At 36.0% G+C, this 14,812-nt stretch overlaps 1 protein-coding gene across 2 annotated transcripts in view; it reads left to right on the top strand.

Annotated features, from left to right (window-relative positions):
* Window positions 1-14,812, top strand: part of GPC6 (glypican 6) — a 730,376-nt gene that overhangs the window by 352,326 nt on the left and 363,238 nt on the right. The window lies entirely within an intron of this gene.

Genomic DNA, 14,812 nt, shown 5'->3' with positions numbered 1-14,812 from the left:
GGTGTTGGCAGCAGGTTGGAAGTGACCGCTCCATGATAGCTTTTGTCTGTAATTGGCCTTTGCTATCCTGACATAGTTGATCTCAGTGGGAATAATTAAACTTTCACCCACTCAGGATATTGACTGGGTAGTCAGAGCTTAGAGAGATCAGCCAGAATTGTTCTGAGTCACCAGTAAATTGGCACGGGGAGAGGTGGGATGAAAAGAGATAGAGATCTTCTATGAGTATGAATGTAAGATCATGCAGTGAAAGAAAACAGTACATACCTTTGCTTTTCTTACAGAGTAGCTGAACAAAATATTTTCAAAATAACAACCTAAAATGTGGAATTGATTGAGATCTGCTGGATATGAAGGAAAATATTCTTTGCTCTGTTTAGAAGGTAGATATCTAATACTGACAGGAGATACATGATTCTCCTGCTTTAAAATTTGTAAGGTGATTACCTAAAAATAGCATCCATGTGAGATGATTAAATATATATATGTATACTGAAAACTTATTGCTCCAGTAACATATTTTCTTGCTGCTGTTTCTCTTTGCATTTAAATTCCATCATTTGAAGTCCTTTAAATGTTATATAAATCAAGAAATCCAGTATTCTGAGGATATCTAAAAGGCATGAGGATACACATTTTGACAGTGCTGTGAGTAAAATTTATTCAGCCAATTCTTCACAAAATGCAAGTGCAGGAGGAAAAGGCTCTCAAGTGTTCTTTCTTGAGCTCCCCATGTTTCAGTAGTTGGTGGAGGAAAGCCACTGAAAATGGGAGAATTGCTGTTTTGGGTCCTCTAACAGCTTCTTGTTTACAGTAAGCAGCCAGAGACAAAGAAGAGAAATTAGGTACCTATCCCTTCCAGTGTTCTCGCAGTGAATGGTAGGTCTTTCACACTGTTTGAAAGTCTTTTTGTAGGGGTTTTTATCCTAAATTGATCAGATCAGGATACACTGCATGACACCATCTGACATTAAAATCATGCTTAACTCTTTGTAGGCCCAAAAAGATGTCCATATGGATTTGAATGCAAAAGGAAAAATTCAGAAGGCCAGTTCAGGGAAGTGTTAACTATCTTCATCTCTGGAATGTGAATATATCCTTGTTGTGCATACAGGAATTTAGACAGAAATTCAATTAAATATTTTCCAAGCCAACCTTGCATTGAGAGTAGGATTTTCCATACACAGAATTTCAAGACAAGCATTAAAATTAAAATAAAATAAATAATAAAGTATAATTCATTGTAAGCATACATGATAGAACAATAATTGATGTAGTCTCCTTTGTTTATTATACACTATTCTGTTTGGCTTAGAAGCCAGGGCTAGTCCTAAACTGGGAGCTTTCAGTTTTCAGTTTTCTATTTCAAATTATTTTTATTTCAGAATTTCTTTTACAGTTATAGGCTGAAAAGTTGTGTGCATTTTTTTTTTTTTTAGATGAGATCTTTCTTTCAACATGAATATGTTCTTTTTTTGTTGTAAATTAATATAATGTTCATTCCAAATTGATTTTGCATTTTTGTTAGCAAAACCACAAAAAAAAAAAAAAAACAACTTTGCTTTCCAATGCAACAGTCACAAAGTATCTAGTGAATCATGCAGAAATAGTGCAACATGATTTTTGTTTTTTCATAAGTTTCATTCTGAAATGTGTTTATGTTTGTATCTGTAAGCAAGGAGTTCCGACAGCTTAAGAGCTTGTAGAACACTGTTATAAGAAATAGATATTTTTCTCTTTTGTTTCCTTCATTCCTCTCCTCTCCTCTCCTCTCCTCTCCTCTCCTCTCCTCTCCTCTCCTCTCCTCTCCTCTCCTCTCCTCTCCTCTCCTCTCCTCTCCTCTCCTCTCCTCTCCTCTCCTCTCCTCTCCTCTCCTCTCCCTCTCCCTCTCCCTCTCCCTCTCCCTCTCCCTCTCCCTCTCCCTCTCCCTCTCCCTCTCCCTCTCCCTCTCCCTCTCCCTCTCCCTCTCCCTCTCCCTCTCCCTTTCTCTTCCTTTTCTTGGGGGAAGGTTAGAAGGAACTTTTTGATTCCCAGACATTAGACAGTCATACATATTTAATTAATTATTGTTTTAACCAACCAAAAATTTCCTCCAAACCAAAAGAAATAATGTTTCTTCTGGCTTAACATTTTCAACAAGAAAAATATAAAACATATATAAGTATGGTTGCATAGTGGATCTGTGTGTTTTATGTGTGAAACTCTTACCATTACCTTTGTAGTGTAATAGATAATAGTGAGAGCAAATAACAGATAATTGCTAAATCTAAAAACAAGTAAAATCATAACGATAATAGAAGATTCAGTTATTTGAATTTATAGCATCTTCTTCTGTTCTAATTTTCTAATCTCTCATTAGTACAGTGTATAGAAAAGACAGACATTTTAAGACTGTCCTTAAACAAAGAAAAGATGTTTTGTTCAGAACTCACAGCTTGCCCAGGTTATTCAGGGTTCAGATAAAGTTCACGAAAGTGAAACTTTACCTCAGCTATTTTTTTTACATTTTAGAAGCATTTCTTTATTTTTTTTGTCTAACCTTCCTTGGAGATCTTATTAAAGTTTCACAACTTGCTCCTTCATCCCTGCTGAGGTTTATTGCTTTTCTGAACATTTAACAAATAAGGTTTAGAAAGTTTGGGGTTTGGGATTTCTCTAAGGTACAAATTAAACAATTCTCATTTCCTTCCAAAATCTTCTCAATAGAATGTCAGTAACTTGTTGCTATTACAGTTTCATGTCTTCCTTTACTTAAAAAAGCATAAATTTCATCTGCACAATGCTAAGGTAAAGAATATGTTGGAAGGTAAAAGTTAGAAACAAGATATGCCCCTTGGCCATGTCAAATCTATTAAGTCATTGTAAAACTAATCTTTTGCAATTATTCCCAGAAGCAATAGACTGTGATCTCATTGTGCTTTGTAAGTTAAGAAAGGTCAGTCCAGTACCCTTTGTCGTTTAATGAATGAAAACCTAAGAACTCACCCACAATTAGCATTATGCTGATTAAGTTAGTGTAAAGACAAATAAGATCTAGCTAGAACAGTTTGAATTTACCTTACACTGCTGGTTCTTTCTGCTTCTCTAGGTTTAGAGCCCCTACAGCTGAGGTCCAATAACAGCTTGTGGAGATCCTCCCACTCTTAGTGCAAACCAGCCATATTAATTTAAATCAGTAGAGAAGATGGCTCTGTCTAACATAAACAGACTTAATGACACTCAGTTCTCAACACCTGGTGCCATTATTGCTATTTTTGAAGTGAACATTTTATGGTTCCCTAAGCTATAAACCTTGTCAAAGTTACTGACAGGAGAAAATCCTAGAGAACCCCAGACTGATTTGGAAACTAGATTCTATGTTTGAGAGCTCTGGTTCTTTAAAACATGAAAATGAAGACTTTCTGTACAGTTAATGGCGTTAAGTGCTAGTGTGGTTCAAATTGTCTCATGTGATTCTTTTTGTTTTAAAAATGGCTCCTTTTTTTTTTTCTCTTGACCTCAAAAGAACTGATTGGATTGACTATTTTTTTTCTTTATGCAAAGGAAAAGTAGTGCTTCCTAATGAAAAGGATGAGTGGAGCTTACTTTAAAAGTATTTTAAGGTTCTCACTTTTTTTTTTTTTTTTGGTCAATGTCTAATGCCAATACTCTGATCAAATTTGATCGAAAGTGCAATTTATTTTTTGGTTTGCAAAATACCATCTTTATATAAATGGGAATTATTATTCAATATTTCTGCTCTAAATTACTGCATGTTGTTGATGAATTCTGTTAGATATAATCTTCATGATCAAAGTTGTCTATGTTATTAACTGAAAGAGACTCAGGAAATCAGCTTGGGTTGGTCAGCCCCTGTTCATACACACCATCTAGTTTTTAAGTTAGTCTTTTGATCTGTTTTGGACATTCTTAATTAGCTCTCCCTAATAGCACTAAGCATTGTGGACACAGTGCTCACAAGTAAGAATTTATTTGTATAGTTTTTTTGTACACTCATATTTTAGGATAAGCTAACCGACAGAAATTATTTAATTGCTTTATTGAACTATTTGTGCATGTGCTTACTATATTTCAGCTTTGCTTTTTCACTCAACTTACTTTAATGATCTTTTTCTGGAAGTTCTCTGGAAATCACCTTTATCCTGTGACCCTGTCTTCCACATATAAAATTATTATGGATGGAGAACAGAAAAGAGAAGGTGAAGTTTTTGCTTTTATCACTTGTATAGAAACAGGGACAGATGATTGCTGTTTTGACCCTCACAAATGATTAAGTGTATGCAATTCTTGAAGTAATATCATTACTTATTCTCAAAGACATCAAGACTCTGTCAAAAGAAGGAATGAATTGCTGCCAGCACCGTCTTTCAGCTGGCCATTGCTAAAGGATGCAAAGTATTCCCTCAGGGCTATGGTTGCTGCTGTTTCCTGTGCAAGGAAACTAGAAAAAAAGATATTTGATATTTTTCTCTTGTATACTCCTAAAGAATTTAAAAAGATCTCAAAGATCTACAACCTTTGGAGAGATTCTTAATTACATTTGTAGTTACTGAGCTGCAGTCTCTGAAATATGAAATGGTGCTTGTATGTGTGCATCTATACATATATGTATACAAGTGCATATGCATTCACATATACAGATACAGGAATAGATATAGATACATATAAATATATGACAAGTTGCACTGATGTCAAGGAAATGATTATTTTATAATGGGTCCTTTCCTTTTTATCCTAAAAAGGTTTAAAAATAGCTACAAAGAATTGCATACAATAACACCACCATTGGATTAGTGCTGTATTTTAAAAATTTGTTTCAACTAAAATTGCCTTCATTCATTTTCATTTATATCAGAGTAGGGAAATGGCCTGCAAAGATCTGTGAATCATTTTATTACTTTAGTTTGGGACACTGATGAACAGCATCTCAGCGATCTGCCTGCATGGAAATGATCGTACTGATTGAGATTCGTAAATAGTATCCACTGGTCATGCTATTTTAGACCAACACTCAATCTAGGTAATTATGATCTGTTGCCTCTGCTGAAAACAGACACTATATAAATCCTTCAGCTACGGTGGGCTCGACATTCTGAGAATAATGTGCAGGTCCTCAAAAAGGATTTATATTCCAGGTCCATTTGGTAGGTGTGTCATCCCATTTTTCATTTCTCAGAACTGACAACAAACTGAACTAGTTGGTTATTTCTCTCAGATGCTATTATACTGATGGGATGATCAACCATGTGTGATTAATCCAGGTTCACTCAGATGTTAGTACTAGCAGTTTCATCCGTGTTACTTAAAGTATTGATTTCTTGTTTAATTTTTGAAAAAGAAAGATATACCTGAGATGATGATGCAATGAACACTCTTGTTTGCCTTCTTCATGTAGAAAACAGTTAATTTGAAACATGTATGCTTGGGAAAGTATTATTTTGTTTGTTCCATTTTTCATTTTTGATGGGTTTAAATTCAGTTAAAATAAAAGCTGTATTAATTAGAGTATGTCCCTTAATAATACATAAGATACACATCTACTGCATGTATTCTGGCTTTACAAGGCCTTGCAGTCTCAAGGGTGGAGAGATCAAGGAATGTTTTTCTTTGTTATCCATTCAAAAAAAAAAGCATCTTATGATCAGCTTAACTAAGGAAGTATATAGTGCCATTTGACAAAATAAATGCTCATTATTATCATATTTTAGAAATAATAAATTTTTGTTTTCCTGAGAAGAGTCTTGAATTGGTTTTTTTTGTTTTTTTTGTTTTTAAGTATGTTTTCCATTGTAATCTATAGGAAGATTATGAAGCAACAAACATATATTGTTAGACTAACAGAAGTTATGGTCGGAATACATGGAAATTACTCTAGTGGGAATGAGGAGTAATAAAAATATTAGTGCAGAATCCAGGATTTTTTCCCATTAAAATACCTTTTTGAATAATGCTTTGTATTTGGAAATATCAGAAAAACAGTCTGTAAGGTTTAATGAGGCCTAAGGATATGAATAATAGCCTTTAGTATATAGAAGAAAGAGGCAGTTAGTTTATTGTAGTAAAAAAAAAAAAAGTTATTCTCTGTAAGTTGTGACAAATTACTGTTCTAATAGTGTGTTAATCTTACTTGACATCTACAAAACAATGAAGAATTTTAAGCAAATTGAAAAGATTCATGGTTAAAATGAAACCAATTCACTTCTCCTTCTTATTACTGAAATCATCAAACTGTACAATACGTTGATCATTTTTCAAAAAGAATTCCCCCTTGGGAAATTTGGTAAAACATATTTATTTAGTTACTCAATTTCAGTTGAATAATGAAATTATTTTCATGAAGCCAAATCATAACAAAGCAAAACCTCCCATAACATTATATTAAAAAATAGACATCAGCTTAAATGAAGGCTAAACGAATGTGCTGCAAATAGCATTAAAAACAATGTGATCATTTTATTGATAACTGTGTTCAGTTGTTTGATTTGGGTTTTGAGTGCATTTTTGTGGTGCTGGTGGTCGTTTTTGGGGGAGAGTTTGTCTCTTTTTGGGTCAAGGATTGGCAGACTCCTCTGTGGAATACAAAAATTATACAAGATTAATCTAGGTTTGTTTTTCCTTTTTTTTTTTTTTTTTTTCTCTTTTTGTCATCATATATCAAGCTGATTTTATTAGTATCTCTATCCTTCTGTCTTTCTAATGTGCATCAAACTCACTATATTTCATGTAGCAAAATACATGATTTCAGCAGATAAATATACAGCTGCATATGCATGATGAAATCAGCGTGCTGTATGCAAATCAACCATCTAAACCCAATGAGAATGCATTCAAAATTATCTATAGAGCTGATATTTTCAACAGGGAAAGTGGTACATCTTCAACACACAGTGCAATCGAAGCAAAAATACCCATCTCACTTTGGTCATATTTCATTACTGTTTTTGATGAAAGTTGTTTTTGCCTACTCTTGTCCAATTTGAAGACATCAGCCACTTCAGTACTGCATCCTAGCACAAAGACCACTGTATATTGTAGGAGGAATGGAAAGGTTCCCCCTATCAGCAGTTAGTTGCAGAAAGATGGTAAATTTTACAGTATAATTTTGTGATTATGGCTCCCTCTTGACCACAACAGTATTAATTCTTTCCTAACAAGAATTTATCCACTCTTTGAAAAATGTGCAAATCTCAGGTGGTCAAGGCTCTACCTTCTGCCTGTGTGGCACAGTCAGCATGACATTAAAGTAAGCATTTAATTGAAAATGTTGTGATGAAAATTTATGTGAAACAACAGTTTGTAAGGAATATTATGGTTTATTATCCACTTTTTTATTCATTATGTATAACATTAAATCTAAGGTTCTAATCTCACAACCTAACATGGTGATAATCTAATCTTCCAGGTATTGCTGACTTTTGGAAACTTTTCAAAGCACATGATTTAGGCCATGTTTATTTTTGGAAGGAATTCACAAATAAGAATCCTTAACTTCTTCCTTCATGTACTAAAGCTAGGTTTATTCCCATGTAATTTAGTCATCTAATCAAAATATCAATGCTAGGAAACTTATTTTCCCTACAATCCCACAAAGTCGATGAGGGAAAAAACAATGCATTTCCAGAGATTCAAATCTTACATTTCAACAAATTGCAGAAAACACCATATAATGTCTGGAAAAGTTATATTCTTTATTTGGTTTCCTGAAAAGGAGCTGAGTGAATCTGGTACCACTGGTACCAGATGTACCACTGTACACCGATGTATTTTGATGTCCCATATCTCTTATGAAGAAGTAAATTATTCTGCAGAAAGATGGCTAAGCTCTTATCATTTCTGGTGCACAATCTATCAAGTGTATGGTGGCCTTGAACATAACACTAGTGAGAGAGTCACCAGAAAAAGATCAGCCAAAAAAAAGTGTAAGTCAAATTTGGTAGTAAAAGTGAGTTAAACTACCGTTGAAGTTGTCCTTTATGTTCATAGAACTCATTAAGAAGTGAAGAACGTGATTACTAATTTGTGATTCATTCTTGAACTTTTTCTAGTTAGTATCTATTGCACTGGCAGATGCCTTTTGGTTTCCTGACAGCCTGATTCTGTGGATTCTGCAGCCAGGCTAAGAGATCTTAACAGGCATAGAAAAGGAAGCAGTACATGTTATGACAGCGATAATCCCAATGGCATGACAATCCCAGGCAAGGAATTTTATTATAGTGTTAGATCATACCTAATGGTGGTCCAGAATGTTTTTTGTATTAGTTATTCATGCCCTATTAGTTATTCACACCCTCATCCTAAAGTAAAACATGGGTTTTCTACTTTTTGTTTGCTTGTTTGTTTGCCTAGACTACAGAAAATAAGTTAACGAAGGGAATACAACAGCATTTAAAAGGAAGAAGGGAATGACGGGAAAGCACAGGTCCAGCAGCCCAAGTTCTCAGAGGTTAACAGATTTACCAGAGTATGCAAATAGAAGTCCATCTGATGGCTTATTAATGAAATGACATGCAATATTCTATGATTGCCCTCAATTACCCTATGCAAAGCAAGAATTAATTACTTGTATTGAAGAAGTTCACCTTTGTCCCTCATTTCAGGCTCTCATTTATACTGAGTGTTTCTGAGGTGATATTAATAGAGGTCCAAGTACTTGATAGCTATTGCGTATTTTTCTTTTTTTCCCTTGTAATGGAGCTGATCCTTTTACATGATAACTGTAGTCTAATCAATCAATGGCTAGAGCAAGCATTAAGGTATATACAGAGCATTTTAAAAGTGCTGAACCTACCTATGTACTGTTTGGCACTTTGTTGTCCAGAATTGTACTACAGAGAATGGTTAATTTGATCCATTTGTTTTGCAACAAATACTGCCACTGCCAAGTTATTTTAATGTAATGCTATAAATCAACTTGAAAGTGGCATAAAAAAAATAAATAAGTCAAATAAAAACAACCTAGAGATTCATCACTTTTTGCCTGTTTCTCTTGTTTCAATCGAGATGCATTTCTAAAAAAAAAAAAAAAAAAAAAAAAAAGCTAGATGTTCATTATTCTACCCCTCTGATTTTCTGATTTCCAAGTTCCTAATATATTAATATATTATTTGTAGAATGGACTGGCTGCTTGTGTGTGATTTTAAGATACACTGTGTCTATGCACATTTAGTGCAAGTCTATACATAAATGCAGAGACAGAATCAGAAATTTAAACAGAAATTATTTTTAAGAAATGAATATTGTGATCATTTACTGTGAGGTTGGCTATTTATTCAGGTCAAATTTAACAGGTTGATGGAATACTGTTGTAACTGAGGACAGTGTAATTATATAAGAGAACAGACAGAAACATATTTGATTGTAGACATTTTCTTTCAAGCAAAAAAGGCTTTTAGAGCTTAGGAGGTGTGTATCCAGGCAGTTAAGGATAATGCTGAGGTACATTAGGATTTTTTTTTTACATTTGCTGATATAATGTTAAGTTGCATACTAAGGCTGACAGGTACAGAAAGAGTAAAAGTAGTGGTTGAGAAATAAATTCCAAAGACTCAGAAGTTGAAAACTTTCCACTCCCCAGTGTCAGCTGGGAAGAGCTAGTAGCGAACTGCTAGTGAAGCAAGAGCAGCTTCCAAAATCAGTTGTTCAAATTAACCTGCATGACTCTGCTGTGAAAGGTACTGTAAATAGTCATTCACTCAGCAAAGAATGGGAGGAGGTTTAAAAAATCCTTTGCTCTTCTGCGAAATTCCATGGAAGGAGGCCTCTCATCTATGGAGACATCTATAATACATTGTCTGTGTCTAAAGTAATCAGACAAGCTTTCTTTACAGAAAAAGTATAGGCACTTCTAGAATGCCATTAAATTCATTTCTAAGGTAGATATATAATAGATACCAATATAATTGTTTTTTTAAGTCCCTACTTCTCGCTAAAAGAGGACTTCTAGAAAATTAAATCTGTTGTAGGTATCCACATAGGTGCCAAGCTTGATAAGATAAATCCCATCTCCAGCAAGTGACTTCGCAGTGGATCCTGATGGGATGCATCCACATGTGTTGAGGGAGCTGGCAGAGATGATTGTTCAACCACTCTCTATCAAATGTGAGAGGTCTTGGATAATGGGAGAGATGCCTGAAGACTGGAGGATTGCCAGTGTCACTCCAGTCTTCAAAAAGGGCAAGAAGGAAGATCTGGGAAACTACATGTCAGTCATCCTCACCTGTGTCCCTGGAAAGGTGATGGAACAGCTTGTTCTGGATGCCATCTCCAGGCAATTGGAAGAGAAGAAGGTTATCAGGAGTAGTCATCATGGATATACCACGGAGAGGTCATGCTTAAACAACCTGTAGCCTTCTATGATGTCATCACCAACTGGGTGGATGGGGGGAGAACAGTGGATGTAGTCTATCTTGATTTCAGCAAGACATTTGACACTGTCTCCCACAACATCCTTAAAATGAAGCTGAGGAAGTGTGGAATAGATGAGTGAATGGTGAGGTGGGTTGAGAACTGGCTGATTGGTAGAGATGATTGATAGAGATGGTTGTGATTGGTGGTGCAGAAGGCCTGTATCTAGTGGTGTTCCTCAGGGGTTGGTGCTCAGTCTGGTCCTGTTCAACATCTTCATCAATGACCTTGATGAGGAAATAGTGTCCACCCTCAGCAAGTATGCTGTTGATAAAAAGCTGGGAGGAATGACTGACTCACCAGAGGGCTGTGCTGTCATTCAGCAAGACCTGGATAGACTGGAGAGGTGGGCAGAGAGGAACCAGATGAGGTTTAACAAGAGCAAGTGTAGAGTCTTGCACCTAGGAGGGAATAACTGCATGAATCAGTACAGGTTGGGGAGAGGATCTCTGCAGAGAGGTACCTAGGTGTTCTGGTGTACAACAGGTCAGCCACAGTGTGGCCAGCAGTGTGCCCTGGTGGCCAAGAAGGCCACTGGCATCCTGAGGTTCATTAAAAAGAGCATGGCCAGCAGATCAAAGAAGGTGATCCTCCCCTTCTATTCTGCCCTGGTCAGGCCTCATCTAAAGTACTGTGTCCAGTTCTGGGATCCCCAGTACAAAAAGATGGGGATTTCCTGGAAAGAGACCAGCGGAGGGCCACAAAGATGATCAAGAGTCTGGAGCACCTGTCTTATGAGGAAAGGCTGAGTGACCAAGGTCTATTCAGAATTGAGAAGACTGAGAGGGCATCTGATCAATGTCTATAAATATCTAAGGTGGGGAATTCAAAGGGATGAGGGAAGACTCTTTTCAGCAATGTACGGCGATAGGACTAGGGGAAATGGCCCCAAACTGAAGCATAGGAAGTTCCGCACAAATGTGCATAAAAATTGTGATGAAGCACTGGAACAGGCTGCCCAGAGAGGTTGTGGGGTCTCCTTATCTGAAGACATTGAAGACCCGTCTGGATGCCTAACAGTGCAGCTTGCTATAGGGAGCCTGCTTTGTCAAAGGGATTAGACTTGATGTTCTCTGGAGGTCCCTTCTACCCCCTACAATTCTGTTTGGCGCTAAATAGAACTGTTATTTTGAGTGTTGTCTGAAGATTTAGGAAGCTGATCCCTTTCATTTTCAATAGTTACAAGATTTCAGCTGAAAATCTTTTAAAATAAGCTGTCTGCATTTGTACTGAAAAGGACTGTTATTTATCATGAATCATATATTCAAGAAATACTTCAGAAGGCATCTCTCATCAAGAAAGCAGTGTTTGACCATAACAAAGCACGTGGAAATCCATGTCAGTTTAGCATAATAACCAGCATATTGTGAATAAGTTCAGGATAGACAGCCAAGTCACCTAATCACGTAAATATATTCCTAATTGCTTCTAAATAAAATATAGCAACAGAGGTGCTCAGGCAAGACAGAAACATATTCAGCCACTAGTCACAATAAATACCCACTCACTGAAGACCAGCTTAATTTTGTATACTGCACTTGTTCTCTTCTTTGTCATTGTTTGATGTTAGCAAAAGGTACCAGAAAAATATGTCACTGTTGATGTTTCCTTTTCCCAATAACTCAGTATTTTTCAGTAACTCTAGCTTCTTCCCACCTTCTCACTTTCTAACTTAAAGGAATTTATTCAAGACTTTTTTCTGCTGAAGAAGGTTTTTTAAAAAATGATTGAAATGCGTGAAATCAAAGGATTACAGAAGACAGGCAATAACGGTGGAATAGAGATTGCATTTTCATGGAGAGGAGAAATAAAATCCTTCTCTTTCCCATGGAAGTCAAGTTTTAACCTAGCAGCAGCCTCTAAAAGTGTTAATGTCTGAATTATTCCTTTTTAGGGACCGTATGTGCTGATGAATAGGAGATTTTGTAGACTACAAGGGAGAAATAGCTGTTTGCAGATTTTTCTTTATGACATCATCATGGTTGACATGATAAGAAACAAATTCAAAATCTGATCCTGAAACTGTAAGCAATAAATATTACTTGCTGCCTTTCAGGTTCAGGTTAAAATGAAATTTTAAGAAGAAATTAAATATATCATTAGAACAGTGATAATATCTGACTATATTTCGTCAGTAAGTGAATTCCAGTTAAACAACTGGTAAAAATAGGAGCTGCTGAAAGAAAAGATTTCTTTTCCACCAGTTTTCAGGAATCTTTGTATGTAGTGAAACTTCCCTTATGTATGTCCATTCTGAACAGAAAATAATTAAATAAGTAAAAGTTCAGAGCAGTAAATTTTGGGATAAATTGATTTTCTGACCTGCATGCACAGTAAATTTTTCACGCCAAGGCAACTAACAAAGTTTTTTTTTTTTTTTTTTTTTTTTTTGTATTTAACTTCTCAGATTTCAGATTGAAATAACTGAGAAAAAGCTTTCAGAATCTCCTTCCAGAGCGATCTTTTGGAGGTGACCTTTGAATTGGAAAGGACATGTAAAACTCCTCTTCAAGTATAAGAAAATCACAATTTTTTTTCTAGGGAACAGGGTACTTTTAGTGTTTGGCCTAGCAGCTAAGGTGATGGAATACAGTATTAAAAATAACATGCTTCGGAAATAGTCAGCCTTAAAAAAAATAATAATAATTCTTTATTTTTTAAGTTCCTTGGATGAGGATTGAGGGAAAAGTATAAAACACCCCTTTCTTACTGAAAAGCCAGGGTCTTTCCTGCTAATATGCTTGCCGAGTCTGTCATTAACAGAGTAGTTCTCTGCATAAAGGTTTTGGTCAGGAAGCTTTGTGTTTGGTCTTCATACTGCAAATAAACATTTTGGTGAATCTAGCTCTTTTCACACGTCATGTGAAAAGAATAGCCAGCTGATTGTCTCATTGGCTTAAGATGCAAGTTTCAGTATTTTTCAAACTCTACTTTTCATTATAGAAAATTACCTCGGGAGCTGAGAGAGGGATAAAATAAAACAAGAATTTAGCATTAAATGTCTTATCTCCTTGAGAAAATGTTCCTGCTCAGAAAAAAAATTGAGAACTTTTTCCATGCATGTACACTGTAATGTGGTGGGAGAGGACATTCACATCACTGGGTGAAACAGTGGCTGGATGACAGGGCTATTGACTACAATAGTTGTAGTCAGTAGAGTTAAATCCAGTTGTTGGCCTGTCACAAGTGGTGTCCCCCAGGGGCTTGATACTGGGGCAACTTCTATTTAACATCTTCATTAACGATCTTGATGAGGGGATTGAGTGCATCCTCAGTTAGTTTGCAGGTGACACCAAGTTGGGAGTGTTGATCTGCCTGAGGGGAGAAGGGCACTAGAGAGGGTTCTGGATAGACAGGATCTTACAGCGAGAGCAGGGTTGGTCTCTTCTCACTGGTGACAGATGACAGAATGAGGGGAAATGGCCTCAAGTTGCACCAGGGGAGGTTTAGGCTCAATATCAGGAAACACTTCTTTACAGAAAGGGTTGTTTAGCACTGGAATAGGCTCTGCAGCGAGGTGGTTGAGTCACTATCCCTGAATGTGTTTAAAAACTATTTGGATGTGGTGCTTGGGGACACGATTTAGTGGGGGGTTGTTAGAGTTAGGGTAGTATAGTTAGGTTGAGGTTGGACTCTGTGATCTTTAAGGTCTTTTCCAACCAAGTGATTCTATGGTTCTATGATACTATGATTTATGGCTAGTCTAGTAAGCAGGTTCTTTCTAGTAGAGATTATAAACATAATATATAATTGGAGGACTTTTCCAGCCTTGGTGGAAGTCTTTTTCAACCTTGGTGATTCTATGATTCTATGTATGCCTTCACTGTCAAAAGATAGGTTGTTATCACAGATTAGCTATCATATATCAGATGCAAAGAATAATAAGCATAATACCGAGTTAAAGAAAAACTAGCTTTTCTTCATTCTAAAGTAAATTCAATTAGAGCTCCGAATGCCTAATAATTGAATAGAACAGTAACTGTTAATAATTCAAAGTCAGCTAGGAAAGGATGTTATGCGAGTATTCCCATGGTAAGGAAAAGTAAACCAATTCTTATTTTCTTTAAAAGATAGGCTTGACCACAATGAAAATGATTTTAGTATTTTTTATTTATTTATTTTAGCCAGGCTGAACCTACACTGATGCTGATGGCAAATACTGTGTAATATTTATCACTATATAAGCACAATTTCCCACTAAATTAAAAGGATCCTTTTTAGCTATACAAACATTAGAAGAAAAGAATTCATCTTACCTTTTTCACAGTTACATCCTAAGACAGGGACAAAAGCTTGAGTCATGGAGCCTGAAACAGTCTCTAGTCTCAAGAAAACAGCAAACTCAGCACATGCTAACTTGTGTGGTGATATCACTCTGATGGCTAGCTAAGCTACAGAAACAACATTC

The sequence above is a fragment of the Phasianus colchicus genome, chromosome 1 (genome assembly GCF_987193195.1).
Source record: "Phasianus colchicus chromosome 1, bPhaCol1.hap1.1, whole genome shotgun sequence".
Lineage (NCBI taxonomy): Eukaryota > Metazoa > Chordata > Aves > Galliformes > Phasianidae > Phasianus > Phasianus colchicus.
Note: the sequence above shows the minus strand (reverse complement) of the source record. Positions and strands in the feature narration are given on the sequence as shown.